This window comes from Xenopus tropicalis, chromosome 2 (genome assembly GCF_000004195.4).
Source record: "Xenopus tropicalis strain Nigerian chromosome 2, UCB_Xtro_10.0, whole genome shotgun sequence".
NCBI classification, from domain to species: domain Eukaryota; kingdom Metazoa; phylum Chordata; class Amphibia; order Anura; family Pipidae; genus Xenopus; species Xenopus tropicalis.
Window position 1 is genome coordinate 68,403,715 of NC_030678.2, and position 15,876 is coordinate 68,419,590.

The 15,876-nt window shown below is 42.1% G+C and overlaps 1 long non-coding RNA gene across 1 annotated transcript; it reads left to right on the forward strand.

Annotated features, from left to right (window-relative positions):
• Positions 1 to 537: 537 nt before the first annotated feature.
• On the forward strand, positions 538 to 10,269 carry LOC116408830. Its single transcript, XR_004221285.1, has 3 exons — positions 538 to 739; positions 7,858 to 7,967; positions 10,232 to 10,269. It is a non-coding gene; the product is annotated as an uncharacterized LOC116408830 (long non-coding RNA).
• Positions 10,270 to 15,876: the final 5,607 nt, after the last annotated feature.

Here is a 15,876-nt window from a genome sequence, read left to right on the forward strand (position 1 = left end):
TTATATAGACAACCTCATTGTTGTCATCAAATGATTTTTGAAGTCTGTACACTATGCTAACAGGAATAAGGAAGGTGTAAAATTCACATATTTTATTGACAAGGAGTCAGTCAATTTTTTGCCCAGTGTGCAGTCCCCACTGGGCCTGAGACTGCACAGGTTGTGCACAGAAATTCATTAAACAATCTCACTTTCTAAAACATTGCTTAAATGCAAGGGAAAGAGAGATAAGAAGAAACTCTTTCCCTTGTATTTAAGCACTGTGTAAGATTCTTGTAAATTATAGATATATTGTGGGTTCAGTAATGAAACCTTTCTTTAGTAGAGGAAACAATCTAATTAAGTTAGCACCTGGTTGTCTGGTCCAAACAATAGGAGTTTCCTAATTTGGATAACAAAGGTACTGCTCTGGGAAAGGTTCGGTCACACCTAAACTCTAATTAACATTATCAAAGGGTGAAGGACACTGGTGATATGCATAATCAGTTAGTCAGGAAGGACAGACTTTGTGGAGACTGGAATATCCAAAATGGCGGACGGGTAACTTCCTGTAACTGACTGGTATCTGCTAGCATCATTCAAATGGACCAAAAGTTCTAAAAAACACCCATCTCTCCTGTATATAAGTTGGCTTCAGTAGGGCACGGGTAGACTCAGGGCCAGGAGAGGAGTGACCACCGTACCATATCAGAGGGAATCCTGACATCACAGACCAGGCACTTATCAAACCTAAGGAGAGGTATACTTAGGCTGTATAATCTTCTAGAGTTAAGGTTTCATAGAGTGTGTTTATATCGTGTGGTGTGGGATTATTATTTTTTAGGTGGTTGGGTCCCTGTGTTTCATTTTAGTGTGTTTTAGTGAAGTTAGTTTGTGTATATTTGTAGTGTATTGTAGTCTCTTGTTTTATGTGTTTTATCTACTTTATGATTTGTGTTTATGTAAATATTTGTTTCCAATCAATATAAAGTCATTTATCACATTTATTATTCAGTGATCTCTTTGCCACACTATACTGTAGAACAGTGCTGTCCAACTTCTGCGGTGCCGAGGGACGGAATTTCTCTAGCATACATGGTGGAGGGCCGCTAATGGCAGCCAGTTTTGACCACTCCCCTTTTTGAAACCACACCCACTTCAAACCACACCTATTTTATCACAATGGTGGTAGCACAGCAAAATCCCAAATGCTTGGTCCTTACTGTGGGGATATCAACCATCATTCATTTGTGAAAGAATTATGTCATATTAAGATATACCCTTAAATTCCACATGGCCTCCTCCTCCCCTGTGGATAGCACAGCAACCCCCAGTACATAATTAAACACCTTAGGGACCATTTAATGGCTATTTCCAACTGCTAACAAACTCCCACAACAAACCCCTGCCAGGATCAATTCTCCCGCAAGCAGTCTGTGTGTGCCATACTCTGCCTGCCCTACCCTGCCTGTGTGTGCCATACTCTGCCTGCCCTACCCTGCCTGTGTGTACCATACTCTCCCTGCCCTATGCTGCCTTTGTGTGCCATACTCTGCCTACCCTATGCTCCCTGTGTGTGCCATACTCTGCCTACCCTATGCTCCCTGTGTGTGCCATACACACAGGTAGCATAGTCCAGGCAGTACCTGCATAGGTACCTACAGTACCTATGTCTGAGGTGTGAACAGGTAAACAATGGGGGTGATTACAGCCTGAGCCTGAGGTGTGAACACTGCAGGGGTTGAACAATGCAGGTATTAAAAGGTGTGAATAACACAGGGGATTACATTTTTAAACAATACAGGGGGATTACAGCCTGAATCTGAGGTGTGAACCATGCAGGGGGCCAGTTAATCTCAGTACTGATACCATTTAAATCTTACACAAAGGTAAGCCATCAAAGCAGCCAGACAGGTGGGGGGCCACACAGAGGCGGGCCGCCAGTTGGACAGCACTGCTGTAGAACTTTAGTTATATTAATAATCTTACAACTGGTTTACTGCTTTACACAATTAGAAGTTTTTTAGGAGAAATTTACAAAAGGCTTGGGAGCGAAGTGGTGGTTTGTACTCTTTGTATTATATCATGTTCTAAGCCAGAGTTTCCGAACTAGGGGCTATTCTGAAATGCATTTAAATAGGCCTTTACAAAACATTTCATTATCAGATGCTAACACAAAAAGAGAGTTTGAAAAGGAATTCAGCCCAGCAGGTAACACAACAGCTCACACAACTCTTCAGAATAAGACTGGGTCTCCCAATTAAGAAAACTTTAGAAAAAAATCTTCGTATACTAAGACTGATCCCATATTAGAGTCAGCTTTTGATGTGGGCTTTTAGACAGTAGCATGCCAAATACATAACTTGGAGAAATTAAGTTGATCAGGGTATGTACAAGCCCCTACTGTGAACAATCCAGGATGGTTAAATCCTTTACAAATGTTTATACGCTGAGAAATGTCTCACTTGTTCAAATGTTCATATGGTGTATCAATTGCAACACCTGCCACATTTAATATGTGGGGCAAACCTCTTGCCCGCTTAACAATCATGTGAAAGAACACATCCTAGAAATCAGGAAGAAAGATTTTCACTCAAACAAAGCCAAACATTTTAATGAATACAATGGAGGAGATATCAACAAACTGCATGTTTGGGACTGATAGAGTAAAAGGTGGAATGAGGTAGGTACTTAGCTCTGAAGGATATTTTACTTACACACCAGAAAACTGTTTAAACAGCGAATTTGATGTGAATTTATTCTCCCACTGTGTTATTTTTTTTTTTTATATAATTGCATAACCATATTTGCCTGGCAACTGTTCTTTCCTTTTCTTATCCTGAACCAGTTAAACTATGGTAAATTTGGCATCTTTACAGTTATTTCTCTACAGAAATTATTAAGTTCTGTGGTAGACAATAGCTTCTTGTTTCTTCCTCTTTTTGAGGGTAATTCTATTGATTATATTTTTTTAATATATATACTGCTTAGTATAAAGGGCGAATTGTGTTTTCCTGCCTTCATTTTTACCCTTTTTTTGTTTTGTATCCAATAATTTTGCTCTGTTGCAAATTAACTGTAAGGGCCCTCACCACTGCCGTCACTGACTCCCCTTCCAGGCGAGTGGTACGCAGCGAGTGCGAGTGGAACGCATACGCCATTTGCGTTCCAGCGCATGCGCATTCATGGCGCTTACGTTTTGACGCGCACATGTGCAATGACGCTCGCTACTTCGGAGGGAGCTTTAAAAAGACATTGTAAATACTGAAGTACACAGTGCTCGGTTATCGCTTCTTGTGTGCCCAGCGTTTACTCCTCACCGGAAGTATGACTGTCCTATTGATCATCTTCCGCGATCTCAAATACCTTTCAGGCGAATTTATCCCCTAGCTGAGCCTGAGTTAAAGGTTCTATGTAATTATTTGGAAGAGAACCTAGCTAAAGGTTTCATTCACCCATCAACCTCCCCTGCTGGGGCAGGGATCTTCTTCGTGGAAAAGAAGGACCATACATTGAGGCCTTGCATTGACTACCAGAATCTTAATTCCATAACAATTAAGAACAGGTATCCTTTACCCCTGATCCTGGAACTCTTTCAAAGACTCAGGGAAGTGAAAATCTTTTCTAAACTTGATTTGAGAGAGGCCTATAACTTGGTCAGAATAGTAGAAAGCGATGAATGGAAGACAGCTTTCCATACCAGGTACGGATATTTTGAATATCTAGTCATGCCTTTCGGTCTCTGTAACGCTCCAGCAACTTTCCAACATTTCGTCAATGACGTCTTCGGGGACTATTTGGACGTTTTTATTATTATTTACTTAGATGACATCCTAGTTTTTTCCAAATCTGTGACAGAACATCGAGTCCATATGGAAAAAATATTCTCTTGGCTCCGTTCTCATCAATTATTTGTTAAATTTGAAAAGTGTGAATTCGACAAAACTTCTATTGAATTCCTTGGATTTGTTATTTCTGCTGATGGAATCTAGATGGACCAGAATAAGATCTCAGTCATTCTGGACTGGCCGGTTCCTGTGTCCCGAAAAGACGTCCAACATTTTATTGGATTTGCAAACTTCTACAGGAGGTTTATTAAAGGCTTCTCACAAATTATCCTGCCTATTACTCGATTAGCTAGCTTAAATACTAAATTCTTCTGGACACCACAGGCTCAAGCTGCTTTTGAGACTTTAAAAGCTCTATTTACCTCAGCACCTATCCTTCAACACCCAGATCCAGCAAGACCTTTCATCTTAGAAGTCGATGCTTCAGAATCTGCAGTAGGGGCTGTACTCTCCCAGAGGTTTCCTCCTTCTGGAGCCCTTCATACGGTGGCCTATTTCTCTCGGAAGATGAATAAATCTGAACAGAATTATGATGTAGAGAACTCCTAGCCATCAAACTTGCTTTAGAAGAGTGGCGGTATCTCCTGGAGGGTGGCCCTCATCCCATCTTGATCTATAATGATCATAAGAATCTGGATTATCTCCGTGTCGCCAAGAGACTTAGACCTCGACAAGCATGATGGGCGCTTTTCTTCATGCGCCCTGGCTCTAAGAACTCCAAAGCGGACGCCTTATCCAGAATCCACTCTCCTCAGGAGACTGCTCCAATCTTACCAGAGTCCTTTTGCCTCAAAATTTTTTGTTCATTCAATGCTCCTTGATTGACCAGATTAAACAAGCCTCAGTTTCCATTCCCTCTGGTTTGGATCTAATTCCTAAGGATGGACTATTCTTTTTTAAGGATAAAATCTTTGTGTCTGAAAGCCTTTGTCTAGAAGTTCTTCGTACCATTCACGACTCTAAGTTGGCGGGTCACCCTGGTATTAAAAAAATAAAATAAATAAATCATTCTAGCCAAAACACTTTTTTGGTGGCCAAGATTAACTTCAGACTGCACTAAATATACCAAGTCCTATGAGATTTGTGCTAGATCCAAGGACTTACGTACTAAGCCTTTGGGCTTACTGCTCCCCCTTCCAGTTCCTTTCAGACCATGGGGCTCCATTTCTATGGACTATATTTCAGACTTACCTCTATCTTCAGGACAAAGACCATTTTTGTCATAGTGGATCGTTTAACCAAGATGGCACATTTTATTCCCCTTCCCAAGCTTCCCTCTGCTGCCTCCACCGCTGAATACTTTGTTAAGGAAATTGTTAGACTACATGGGGTACCCGATGAGATAGTTTCCGGTAGAGGAACTCAATTTACGTCTCAATTTTGGAGGTTGTTATGTCGAGCCTTGCAAATTAAGATGTCTCTTTCCTCTGCTTTTCAGCCTCAATCTAATGGGCAGACGAAGAGGACCAATCAGACCCTAGAGCAATATCTGAGGTGTTTCACTAACTATCGCCAAGACAATTGGGTTTCCTTGTTGCCCCTTGCAGAATGTGCATACAATAACAATTTTCATCACTCCATTCAACAATCTCCTTTCTTTGCCAATTACGGGTTGCATCCTGCCATCTTTCCTTCTTCTTTGAATGAGATCTCAGTTCCTGCTGTGAAAGATCGATTATTATTTTTAAAAGAGAACTTCAAGACTCTTCAGGAAGCTATCAAAAAGGCCCAAAAGAGCTTCAAGTCATATGCAGATAAAAAGAGACGCAAAGTCCTGTGCGTCCGATAAGGTTTATCTCTCTTCTGCAAACCTTATCCTACACTTCTGCAAATCTTGTCCTACACGGAAGCTGGGTCACCGTTTTCTTGGTCCTTTCGAGATTCTCAAGCAAATCAATCCTGTGGCGTTTCAGCTAAAGCTTCCTAATTCATAGCGTATTCATTCAGTTTTTCATTCTGCTTTATTAAAACTGGTGACTGCTAATTCTTTTGTTGGACGGGTTCCTATTCCACCTCCACCCATCAGAGTCGAGGGTCAAGAGGAATTTGAAATCGAAGACATCCTTGATTACAGGCTGAGAGGGAGACAACCTCAATATTTGGTTAAATGGAAGGGTTACGGTCCAGAAGAAAATTCTTGGGAATCGGATTCATGCACCTAAATTATTACAAGATTTTCACCGGAAGTATGTTCCTAAAGGCAAGGTTTGCGTCCGGAGGCCACTCCAGGGGGGGGGGGGGCATGTAAAGGCACTTACCGCCGAAGTCGCAGAGTCCCCTTCCAGGTGCGCGGTATGCGGCGAGTGGAACGCATACGCCATTTGCTTTTCAGTGCACGTGCAATGACGTTGTGACGCTCGCTACGTCGGCAAGAGCTTTAGAAAGACATTGGAAATTGTACACAGTGCTCGGTTATCGCTTCTAGTGTGCCCAGCGTTTGCTTCTACTTGAAACTTCCATTATTGACCTTCTGCCTGACCTTCTCGTTTGTGAACCTTGCTGCCTGCCTCGACCCGGACCTGTATTGACTTTGCCTTCGCTTACTCCATGGTACTTCGCTATTTGGCCTTCCAGCCTCTCTCCACTGCTGCACTTCCTGTCTCACTCTCAGGTTAAGCCTCCAGCCTAGTGTGAGGTGCTTGTGGATGTCAATCTCGTCGGACTTGCCTGGCTTGACAATTAACTATAATTGCTTGTATTATGTACACCAGGAGGTGGGCTCTCTGCCTATAGGTTCTGGAGTCTGTCTGCACTTTTATTTTAATGTAGGTTTTGTTGTGGCAACATATTTCCCTCTGATCTTATCCCAGCACACCTTGCCACCTGTCAGTAAACAGTAAAGCAACCCAATTGTCAGAATCAGACTTTCTCCAAAAATATATTCTCTTAAGTCCTACTAAAGACACATTTGAACTTCTAGACCCAGACCCAATACCGACTCTAAATCTCTTTTCAAACAAGAGACTGTTATGGTCCCAGTTCTTCCAGGAGACTTTGATTGCAGCAGACTCTTTGGACATCAATGGAAACACACCTATCATCTTTCCTAAATCCTCCTGGTTTATATACTTTAGTTTGAGTTGGGTTTGGTAATTCACCATCCCCTATAGCTCTAAAAAGCTGCTGTGACCTTTAAACCCTATTTTGGAATAAACTTCTTTGAGATTGGCATACTTGTACCATTCCAGTGGAGTTCAGCTATCTGTGAAAGTCTGCTTATGGGAGTGGTAGCCATGTGATAACTTTACAATAAACAAATAAGTGTCTAGTTAATAAATGGGCCTGTTAATAAATAAGTAATACATTTATTAAATAACTGAACCAGACCAAGAGATGCATGGAGAAAGGCTTCTGCTGTTTCATTTATAAATAATAACTACAGAAGTCAATATCCCTCTTGAATACCATAACCAGCTGCAAAAATATGCACATGGCGCTGTCCAGACTGCACAGGGTGAGTCAGGTTTGAAAGCCTTTTTATAATCTTGGCTTTTGTCTGGCAGGTTGAACTTGCAATCTTGTAAAGCTTAGATTACCTGTTCACTGCAGTGAGCATACCATGTCAGCCAGGCAGACAAAACCCAAAAGCTACCCCCCCCCACCCCTTGCAGAACTTAAAGGAATACCATCATGGGAAAAAGCATATTACTTTTCTTTATCATTTTAACTAAAAACTTTCAAGTTTTATACAAATCAACAGCAACTTATAGATTCAGTAGGTATGCAAGAGTATTTGGTTTTGTCACATTGTGCTATACTAGATTTCTTTAATAGTTGCAGCATTTGTAGTATTATTGCCACTTTTCTTTATTTTGCCTTTTCTTTTGGTGGTAGTTATTTGTCTATGTATTCTCTTATGGTAGCCAGACTGCTAGGTAGTCATAGTATTTATTTCTTATTGATGCTGTTAATTCTTCCATCAGACATAGTTTAAACCATTGTTTGCTTTTAGGAATTTTTCTGGACCGCCAGTGTACTGGTATGGTGGATTTGGCTGCCATGAGTAATTGCAATATTAACTCTTTTTTAGTCCAGTCTGCAGTTTTGTATCGGTGGAACAGAAGTATCACTGGGGCATTTATGTCTATCTGGGTTCCTGCAATTTCCTCGTAGATATCCTTCACTTGTTTCCAGAATAAGGTAAGTTTTGGGCAAGTTAACCATAGGTGTTCTAATGTATGTATGTATGTATGTATAACTTTATTTATAAAGGGTACACAGCGATGTACAATCTTACAGAATACAAAATTACACACAGGGAGGACAAGTGATATAATAAATAAATACAATAAATATATATATATATATATATATATATATATATATATATATATATATATATAGAAAAAGGCTGAGGCACACACTTATAGAGATAACAACCTAGGTGCAAATCAGATAAACAATGTAAATATGTAAAAAATGCTGATGCACACCAGGAAAATTTTATCAAAAAAAAGATACTTAGTTTATTTAGATCCTATCCTGTATTGTCTCCCTAAAATCCATAAGGATTTAAGCAACCCTCCAGGTAGACCCATTGTCTCCTCTAGGGGCAGTTTGCTTAACCCTATTGGATTATACTTGGATTACCATCTACAAAGTACTGTGCAGTCACTCCCTTTTTACTTTAGGGATACACAGGATTTATTAAACATTTTATCGAATTTGGTACTCCCAGATGAGCCTACAATTTTGGCTAGCATTGATGTATGCAGCTTGTATACCATAATACCCCACTATGAAGGTATTGAGGCGGTGAGTTGGGCATTACAAAATTCTGAGGTATATAGGGGCCCACCCATTGACTTTTTGTGCCAATTATTGGAACTAACATTAAAGTGCAATTATTTTCGTTTTGAAAAACAGTTTTATTTACAGAAGGAAGGCACGTCAATGGGGGCTTCGATGGCTCCTTCGTATGCCAATTGTTATATGGCCCATTACGAACAGAAACACATTATTCCCAAATATAAAGACTCACTATACCTTCGCTATATCGATGATGTACTAATTGTTTGGAGAGGTGATGAAACAGGGTTGCTTAATATGGTGGATGATCTTAACGGTCTGGATAGCCCAGTGAAATTAATTTCTCACAATGAGCAATGTATCCAGTTTTTGGATGTGGAAATTTTCAAAAAAAGTAATTCTCTGGGATTTAAGCTGTTTAGAAAATCCACAGATAGAAACACACTGTTATACTCTACTAGTTTCCACCCTCCTAGCTCTAAAAAAGTGGTACCCTTTTCACAATTTTTACGCACAATACGCAACAATTCTGACAAAGAGATTTGTGAAGTTCAACTACAGGAGACTTTTGATCGTTTCAGGCAGAGGGGTTATCAGCAGCCAACATTAACGGGTTCTTTAAAGAGAGCCCGCAAGCACAGTAAATACAAATCCAGTGTCAGTTGTAAAGAGGGTACTGATAAACATAACAGGTTTATTATTACATCTAAATACACAACTGGTTCAGCTGCTGTTAAATCTATTGTTGAGAAACATTGGCCCGTAATACAAAGTGACAAGAAGCTGTCTAAAGTTGCAGCTCAAAAGCCCATGTGGGGATACAAGCGGGGGCCTAATCTAAAAGATATTTTAATGAAAACAGACCCCATTAAGTGTTATGACTCTAGTTTTAGTCTGTTAAATAAATTGAAAAAGGGATGCTATAAGTGTGCAGGGTGCACAACATGTAGATACATGGCACCAGGTAAATCCTTTAGACATCCCCACTCTGGCAAAGAAATTAACATAAGGCACCGTATTTCACGTGATCTATATAATTACTTGTCCCTGTGGTTTAACGTATGTGGGCAAAACACAAAATACTTTACGTGAGCGAATGGGAAATCACAGGTCTACCATTAAGAAAGCCTTTGAAACCGGCAAATCCGATTTACCCCTACCTAAGCATTTTTTAATGATGGGGCACAGGTTACCAGCTTTTAAGTTCATGGGAATAGATTTGATCCCAGAGCCCAGCAGGGGGGGTGATTGGGATCGCATGATGCTTCAGAAGGGGATGTTTTGGATTAGAACTCTGGATACTGTCTCCCCCCGGGGTCTTAATGAGTATTGTTCCTTTGCCTCTTATTTAAATACCAGGTAATGTTTGGGTTTCACCCAGTACACTTCAAACTCTGTTTCAAGTGCCATTTTATTCTAGGTATTTTTAAGTAATATTTCTGCAATGCTTTTATTATTATGTGGTAATAGTGTGTATTTGTATTTGGCATTTAAGTCCTTTTATTTGCATGCACCTCAATGGACTGCATTTTAACTGACATTGCACCATTCATTTGGAATTTAAGTTTTATACATTTTTATACACCATGATGTATTGCACTTTATCTTACGTTGCACCTTATAGAATATTATGCATTATGCACTTTATTTTACAGATTACCTGGAATTGTGATTGGTTTGATATCTGCTGGAACTGAGATCTTTTTTAAGAGTTAACACAGCCACTCCAGAGAGGGGTGTGGTTTGGTGGTGGTTAACTGGTGGGTGAGTCTTTATAAACACTGTTTGTTTGCACATTTTATATCTTGATAAAGGTCCCGGGTGAGGACCGAAACGTCGATCTAAATAAACTAAGTATCTTTTTTTTGATAAAATTTTCCTGGTGTGCATCAGCATTTTTACATATATATATATAAGTGCCATGTGGTATGAGACACAGTAGGAAGAAGGTCCCTGCCCCATAGAGCTTACAATCGAAGTGGACTGGGCAAAATAATGTTATAATGCTCCAGAAGGTAACAGCTGAGCTTTTTCTTAAAGAGAGTGGGTGAGTTTTCCCTACGGAGGGATTCAGGAATAGAGTTCCAGAGGTAAGGAGCAGCGAGATAGAAAAGTTTAAGACGAGAGAGTGCAGTGGGTGTGGATGGTGTAAAAAGACGGAGGCTCTGAGAGGAGTGGAGGAGACGACCAGGAACATGCAGGGAGACCAGTGAAGAAATGTAGTGAGGAGCAGAGGAGTGAAGGGCTTTGAATGTTAGCAGAAGGATTTTGTAAGCTATCCTTTGCTTAACAGGCAACCATGCAAGAGAGCTTAATTGAGGCTGAACAGGTTCCCTCTTAGGAGAGAGCAGGAGGATCCTGGCAGCAGAGTTTAAAATTGATTGCATGGGAGAGAGGTGGGAGTCTGGGAGGCCGGTTAGTAGGAGATTGCAGTAATCTAAGTGGGAAAGGATAAGGGCATGTATTAGTGTTTTAGGGCTCTGGCACACGGGGAGATTAGTCGCCCGCGACAAAACTCCCTGTTCGCGGGCGACTAATCTCCCCGAGTTGCCATCACCTGCCTGTCGCCGGTGGGATGGCACACGTGGGGCGTGATTTCGGCAAATCGCCGAAGTTGCCTCGCGAGGCGAGGGATGGCAGGTGATGGCAACTCGGGGAGATTAGTCGCCCGCGAACAGGGGGTTTTGTCGCGGGCAACTTATCTCCCCGTGTGCCAGAGCCCTTAGCTGTTACTTGTGAAAGAAAGGGGCATATTGCGGAGGAAAAAACGGCAGGTTTTGATAGTGTTATTAATATGGTTAGAGAAGGAGAGTGACTGGTCAAAGATAACCCCAAGGCAGCGTGCAGAATTAACAGGGTTGATGGTCATGCCATCAATAGTAATGGTGAAAGGAGGAGGAGGGCCAGGTTTGGGAGGGAAGACCATGAGCTCTGTTTTAGCTAGGTTAAGTTTGAGCTGGCGTCGGTTCATCCAGGAGGAGATAGCCAGGAGGCAGTTACCAATCTGGGTTTGAACATCAGTGGTTAGTGCAGGGGTGTCATAGTAACATAGTAACATAGTAAGTTGGGTTGAAAAAAGACATACGTCCATCAAGTTCAACCATAATGCCTATATATAACCTGCCTAACTACTAGTTGATCCAGAGGAAGGCAAAAAACCCCATCTGAAGCCTCTCTAATTTGCCGCAGAGGGGAAAAAATTCCTTCCTGACTCCAAGATGGCAATCGGACCAGTCCCTGGATCAACTAGTACTAAGAGCTATCTCCCATAACCCTGTATTCCCTCACTTGCTAAGAATCCATCCAGCCCCTTCTTAAAGTTATATAATGTATCAGCCAGCACGACTGATTCGGGGAGGGAATTCCAGAACTTCACAGCTCTCACTGTAAAAAATCCTTTCCGAATGTTTAAATGGAACCTCCCTTCTTCTAAACGAAGTGGGTGCCCTCGTGTCCGTTGGAAGGACCTACTGGTAAATAAAACATTAGAAAGGTTATTATATGATCCCTTTATATATTTATAAATAGTTATCATGTCACCTCTTAAGCACCTCTTCTCCAGTGTAAACAGACCCAACTTGGCCAGTCTTTCTTCATAACTGAGACTTTCCATACCCTTTACCAGCTTAGTTGCCCTTCTCTGGACCCTCTCTAACTCAATAATGTCCCGTTTGAGCACTGGAGACCAAAACTGAACAGCATATTCTAGATGGGGCCTTACCAGCGCTCTGTAAAGGGGAAGAATAACCCCCTCCTCCCGTGAATCTATACCCCTTTTAATACAGCTCAAAACCTTGTTTGCCCTTGCAGCTGCTGCCTGGCATTGCTTGCTACAGCCAAGTTTATTATCTACAAGGACTCCAAGGTCCTTCTCCATTAGGGATTTGCCTAGTGCAGTCCCATTAAGGGTATACGGGGCTTGCATATTTTTACATCCCAGGTGCATGACCTTACATTTATCCACATTAAATCTCATCTGCCACTTAGCTGCCCAGATTGCCAGTTGGTCAAGATCCTGCTGCAGGGATGTCACATCCTGGATAGAATTGACTGGTCTGCAGAGTTTTGTGTCATCTGCAAACACTAATACATTACTCATAATACCCTCCCCTAAGTCATTTATGAACAAATTAAACAAAAGTGGACCCAGTACAGAACCCTGAGGGACCCCACTGAGAACCTTACTCCAAGTAGAGAATGTACCATTAACAACCACCCTCTGTACCCGATCCTGTAGCCAGTTTTCTATCCATGTGCAAACGACTTCACTAAGACCAATAGACCTTAGCTTAGAAAGCAGTCGTTTGTGGGGAACGGTATCAAATGCTTTGGCAAAATCCAAATAGATTATATCTACTGCATCCCCACTGTCCAGCTTCTTACTTACCTCATCATAAAAAGCAATTAAATTGGTCTGACATGACCTGTCCTTCATAAAGCCATGCTGATTACTGCTCATAATGGCATTCTCCACTACATAATTTTGAATGTGATCCCTTAACAAGCCTTCAAATAGCTTGCCCACCACGGATGTCAAACTTACAGGCCTATAATTGCCAGGCTGAGATCTTACTCCCTTTTTAAATATGGGAATGACATTCGCCTTCTTCCAATCCCTAGGTACCATACCTGATGAAAGAGAGTCTGAGAATATCAGAAACAAGGGCCACTGCAATTCTGCCCCTAGCTCTCTCAGTACCCGAGGGTGTATTCCATCTGGCCCAGGTGCCTTGTTTACATTTATCGTGTGTAACCCTTTAAGCACCATATCCTGTGCCAACCACTGTGTAGTTGGAGCTGAGGCAACAGTGAAACTATTGGGTGGGACTTGGCCCACTGGCTCCTCTACTGCATACACAGAAGAAAAGAACTGGTTAAGCACATCTGCCTTTTCTGTATCCGCTGTAACCATATAGTTATTATAACTCAATGGGGCCACACCCTCAACCTGCATCTTTTTACTATTAATATACTTAAAAAACTTTTTGGGGTTAGTCTTGGCCTCGGCCGCGATGCGCTCCTCATTTTCTATCTTTGCCTTTCCGGATTGCTGTTTTACAACACTTGTTATAGTGTTTATAATCATTAAGCGCATCTACTGTCCCCTCTGACTTATATTTCATAAAAGCTTTCCTTTTTTTCCCTATTAACTTCTTTACCTCAGAGTTAAGCCACATAGGTTGATTCTTAACACTTCTACTTTTTCTTATTAATGGAATAAATTGAGATCAGTAATGATTTAATATAATTTAAAATGACAACCATTTCTGCTCTGTGTTTTTATCAGAAAACATAATGCCCCAATCTATGCCCTGAAGCGCTGCCCTTAAGGAGCTAAAATTTGCCTTCCTAAAATTCATTGTCTTTGTTGCCCCCGTGTAAATTTGTTTCCTGCACCAAACATCAAATGAAATAACATTATGGTCACTATTACCCAGGGGTTCAACCACTTGCACATTTGCTATACGTTCTGGGTCATTAGAGATCACTAGATCTAGTATAGCATGGTTCCTGGTTGGCTCCTCAACAACTTGTGACATAAAGTTGTCATGCAGCAAGTTTATAAACTTGTTCCCATTTACTGTCCTGGCAGTACTATTGCCCCAGTCAATATCAGGGTAATTAAAATCCCCCATTATTATCACTTGCCCCAAACTAGCAGCCTTTTCTATTTGCAACAGGAGCTGGGCCTCCTCCTCTTTGCTTACATTAGGGGGTCTATAGCATACCCCTACAATTAGTTTGGTAGATTCTTTACTATCTGTGAGAAGCTCAACCCATAAGGATTCAGCTCCCTCTGTTAACCCCATCACTTCCTCCTTAATATTTGCTTTTAATTCCTGCTTAATGAACAGACACACTCCTCCTCCTTTTCTATTGCCCCTGTCCCTCCGAAACAATGTATACCCCCCAATATTAACAGCCCAGTCATGAGACTCATTCAACCAAGTTTCAGCAACTCCAATCACATCATATTTCCGCTCCAACGCCAGTACCTCCAGCTCTCCCATTTTACCAGTCAGACTCCTTGCATTGGTAAACATACATTTAATACTGGTTCCGGTGTGAGAATGACGTGTAAACAACTTATGGGCCTCCCTGCCATTATCAGTATCCCGAAGCAAGTCTCCTCCCCCATTTTCCCTTACTATGCCCACTACCTCATCTATCCTGTCTACCACAGAATTTCCCACTGCACCCTCCCCCCCACTCCTAGTTTAAAATCTCCTCCAACCCGCTAGCCATCTTTTCCCCCAAAGCAGCTGCCCCATCATCATTGAGGTGCAGCCCATCCCTGGCAAAGAGCTTGTAGCCGATTGAGAAATCAGCCCAGTTCTGGAGAAACCCAAAGCCCTCCTCCCTGCACCAATCTCTCAGCCACGCATTAATCTCCCTAAGCTCCCGCTGCCTTCTTAATGTTGCTCGTGGCACAGGTAATATCTCTGAGAAAATTACCTTGGAAGTCCTCGCCCTCAACTTCGCACCTAGCTTTTTAAAATCGTTCTTGAGGACTTCCCCCCCTCCTCTAACTTTGTCATTGGTACCTATGTGTACCAAGACCGCCGGGTCTTCCCCAGCCCCTCCCAACAATCTGTCCACTCGTTCCACCACATGCCGAACCCTAGCACCAGGCAAGCAACACACAGTTCGGCATGTAGGGTCTTTGCGACAAATTACCCTATCCACCTTTCTAATAATTGAATCCCCTACAACTATAGCCTGCCTTCCCTTCCTAGCACTATTCCCCCCACCTGTATTAGAGGTGCCGGCTCCCAGGGTGCTCAGAGAGTCAGCCCGCTCCATACACGCTAGCTCAGAGCTGTCTTCCCCAGCATCTTCACCTAAAGCGGCAAATCTGTTGGTTTGTACAAGCTGTGAACCAGCCCCCCTACCCTTGTGTCCCCTACTGCCCCTCTTAACTGTTACAAATTTGTCTCCCTCATCCACTGTCCCTTCTCCACCCCCCACTACACCGGCCCCTGCCAGTGGTTGCTCAGTGAGCCTCCTGTTCTCCCCCATGCTTGCAGCTGCCCTCAGTGCTGCCAGTTCCCCCCTTAGATTCTGCACCTCAGATTCCAAGATGAAAACCCACCTGCATCTCTCACAAGTAAATGCTGCATGGAACTGCTGCTCCAGGACCACATACATGCAGCAAGATGCACACTGAGTAACACCAGCAATCATACTGCAACTCATATTGCCACTGGGTACTTACAGTCTCCCGAGTGCAATCCCTTGTATAGTGCCTTTTAAGTTTCCAACGCCTTTTTTGTTTTTAACGCCTACTATACACTTAATC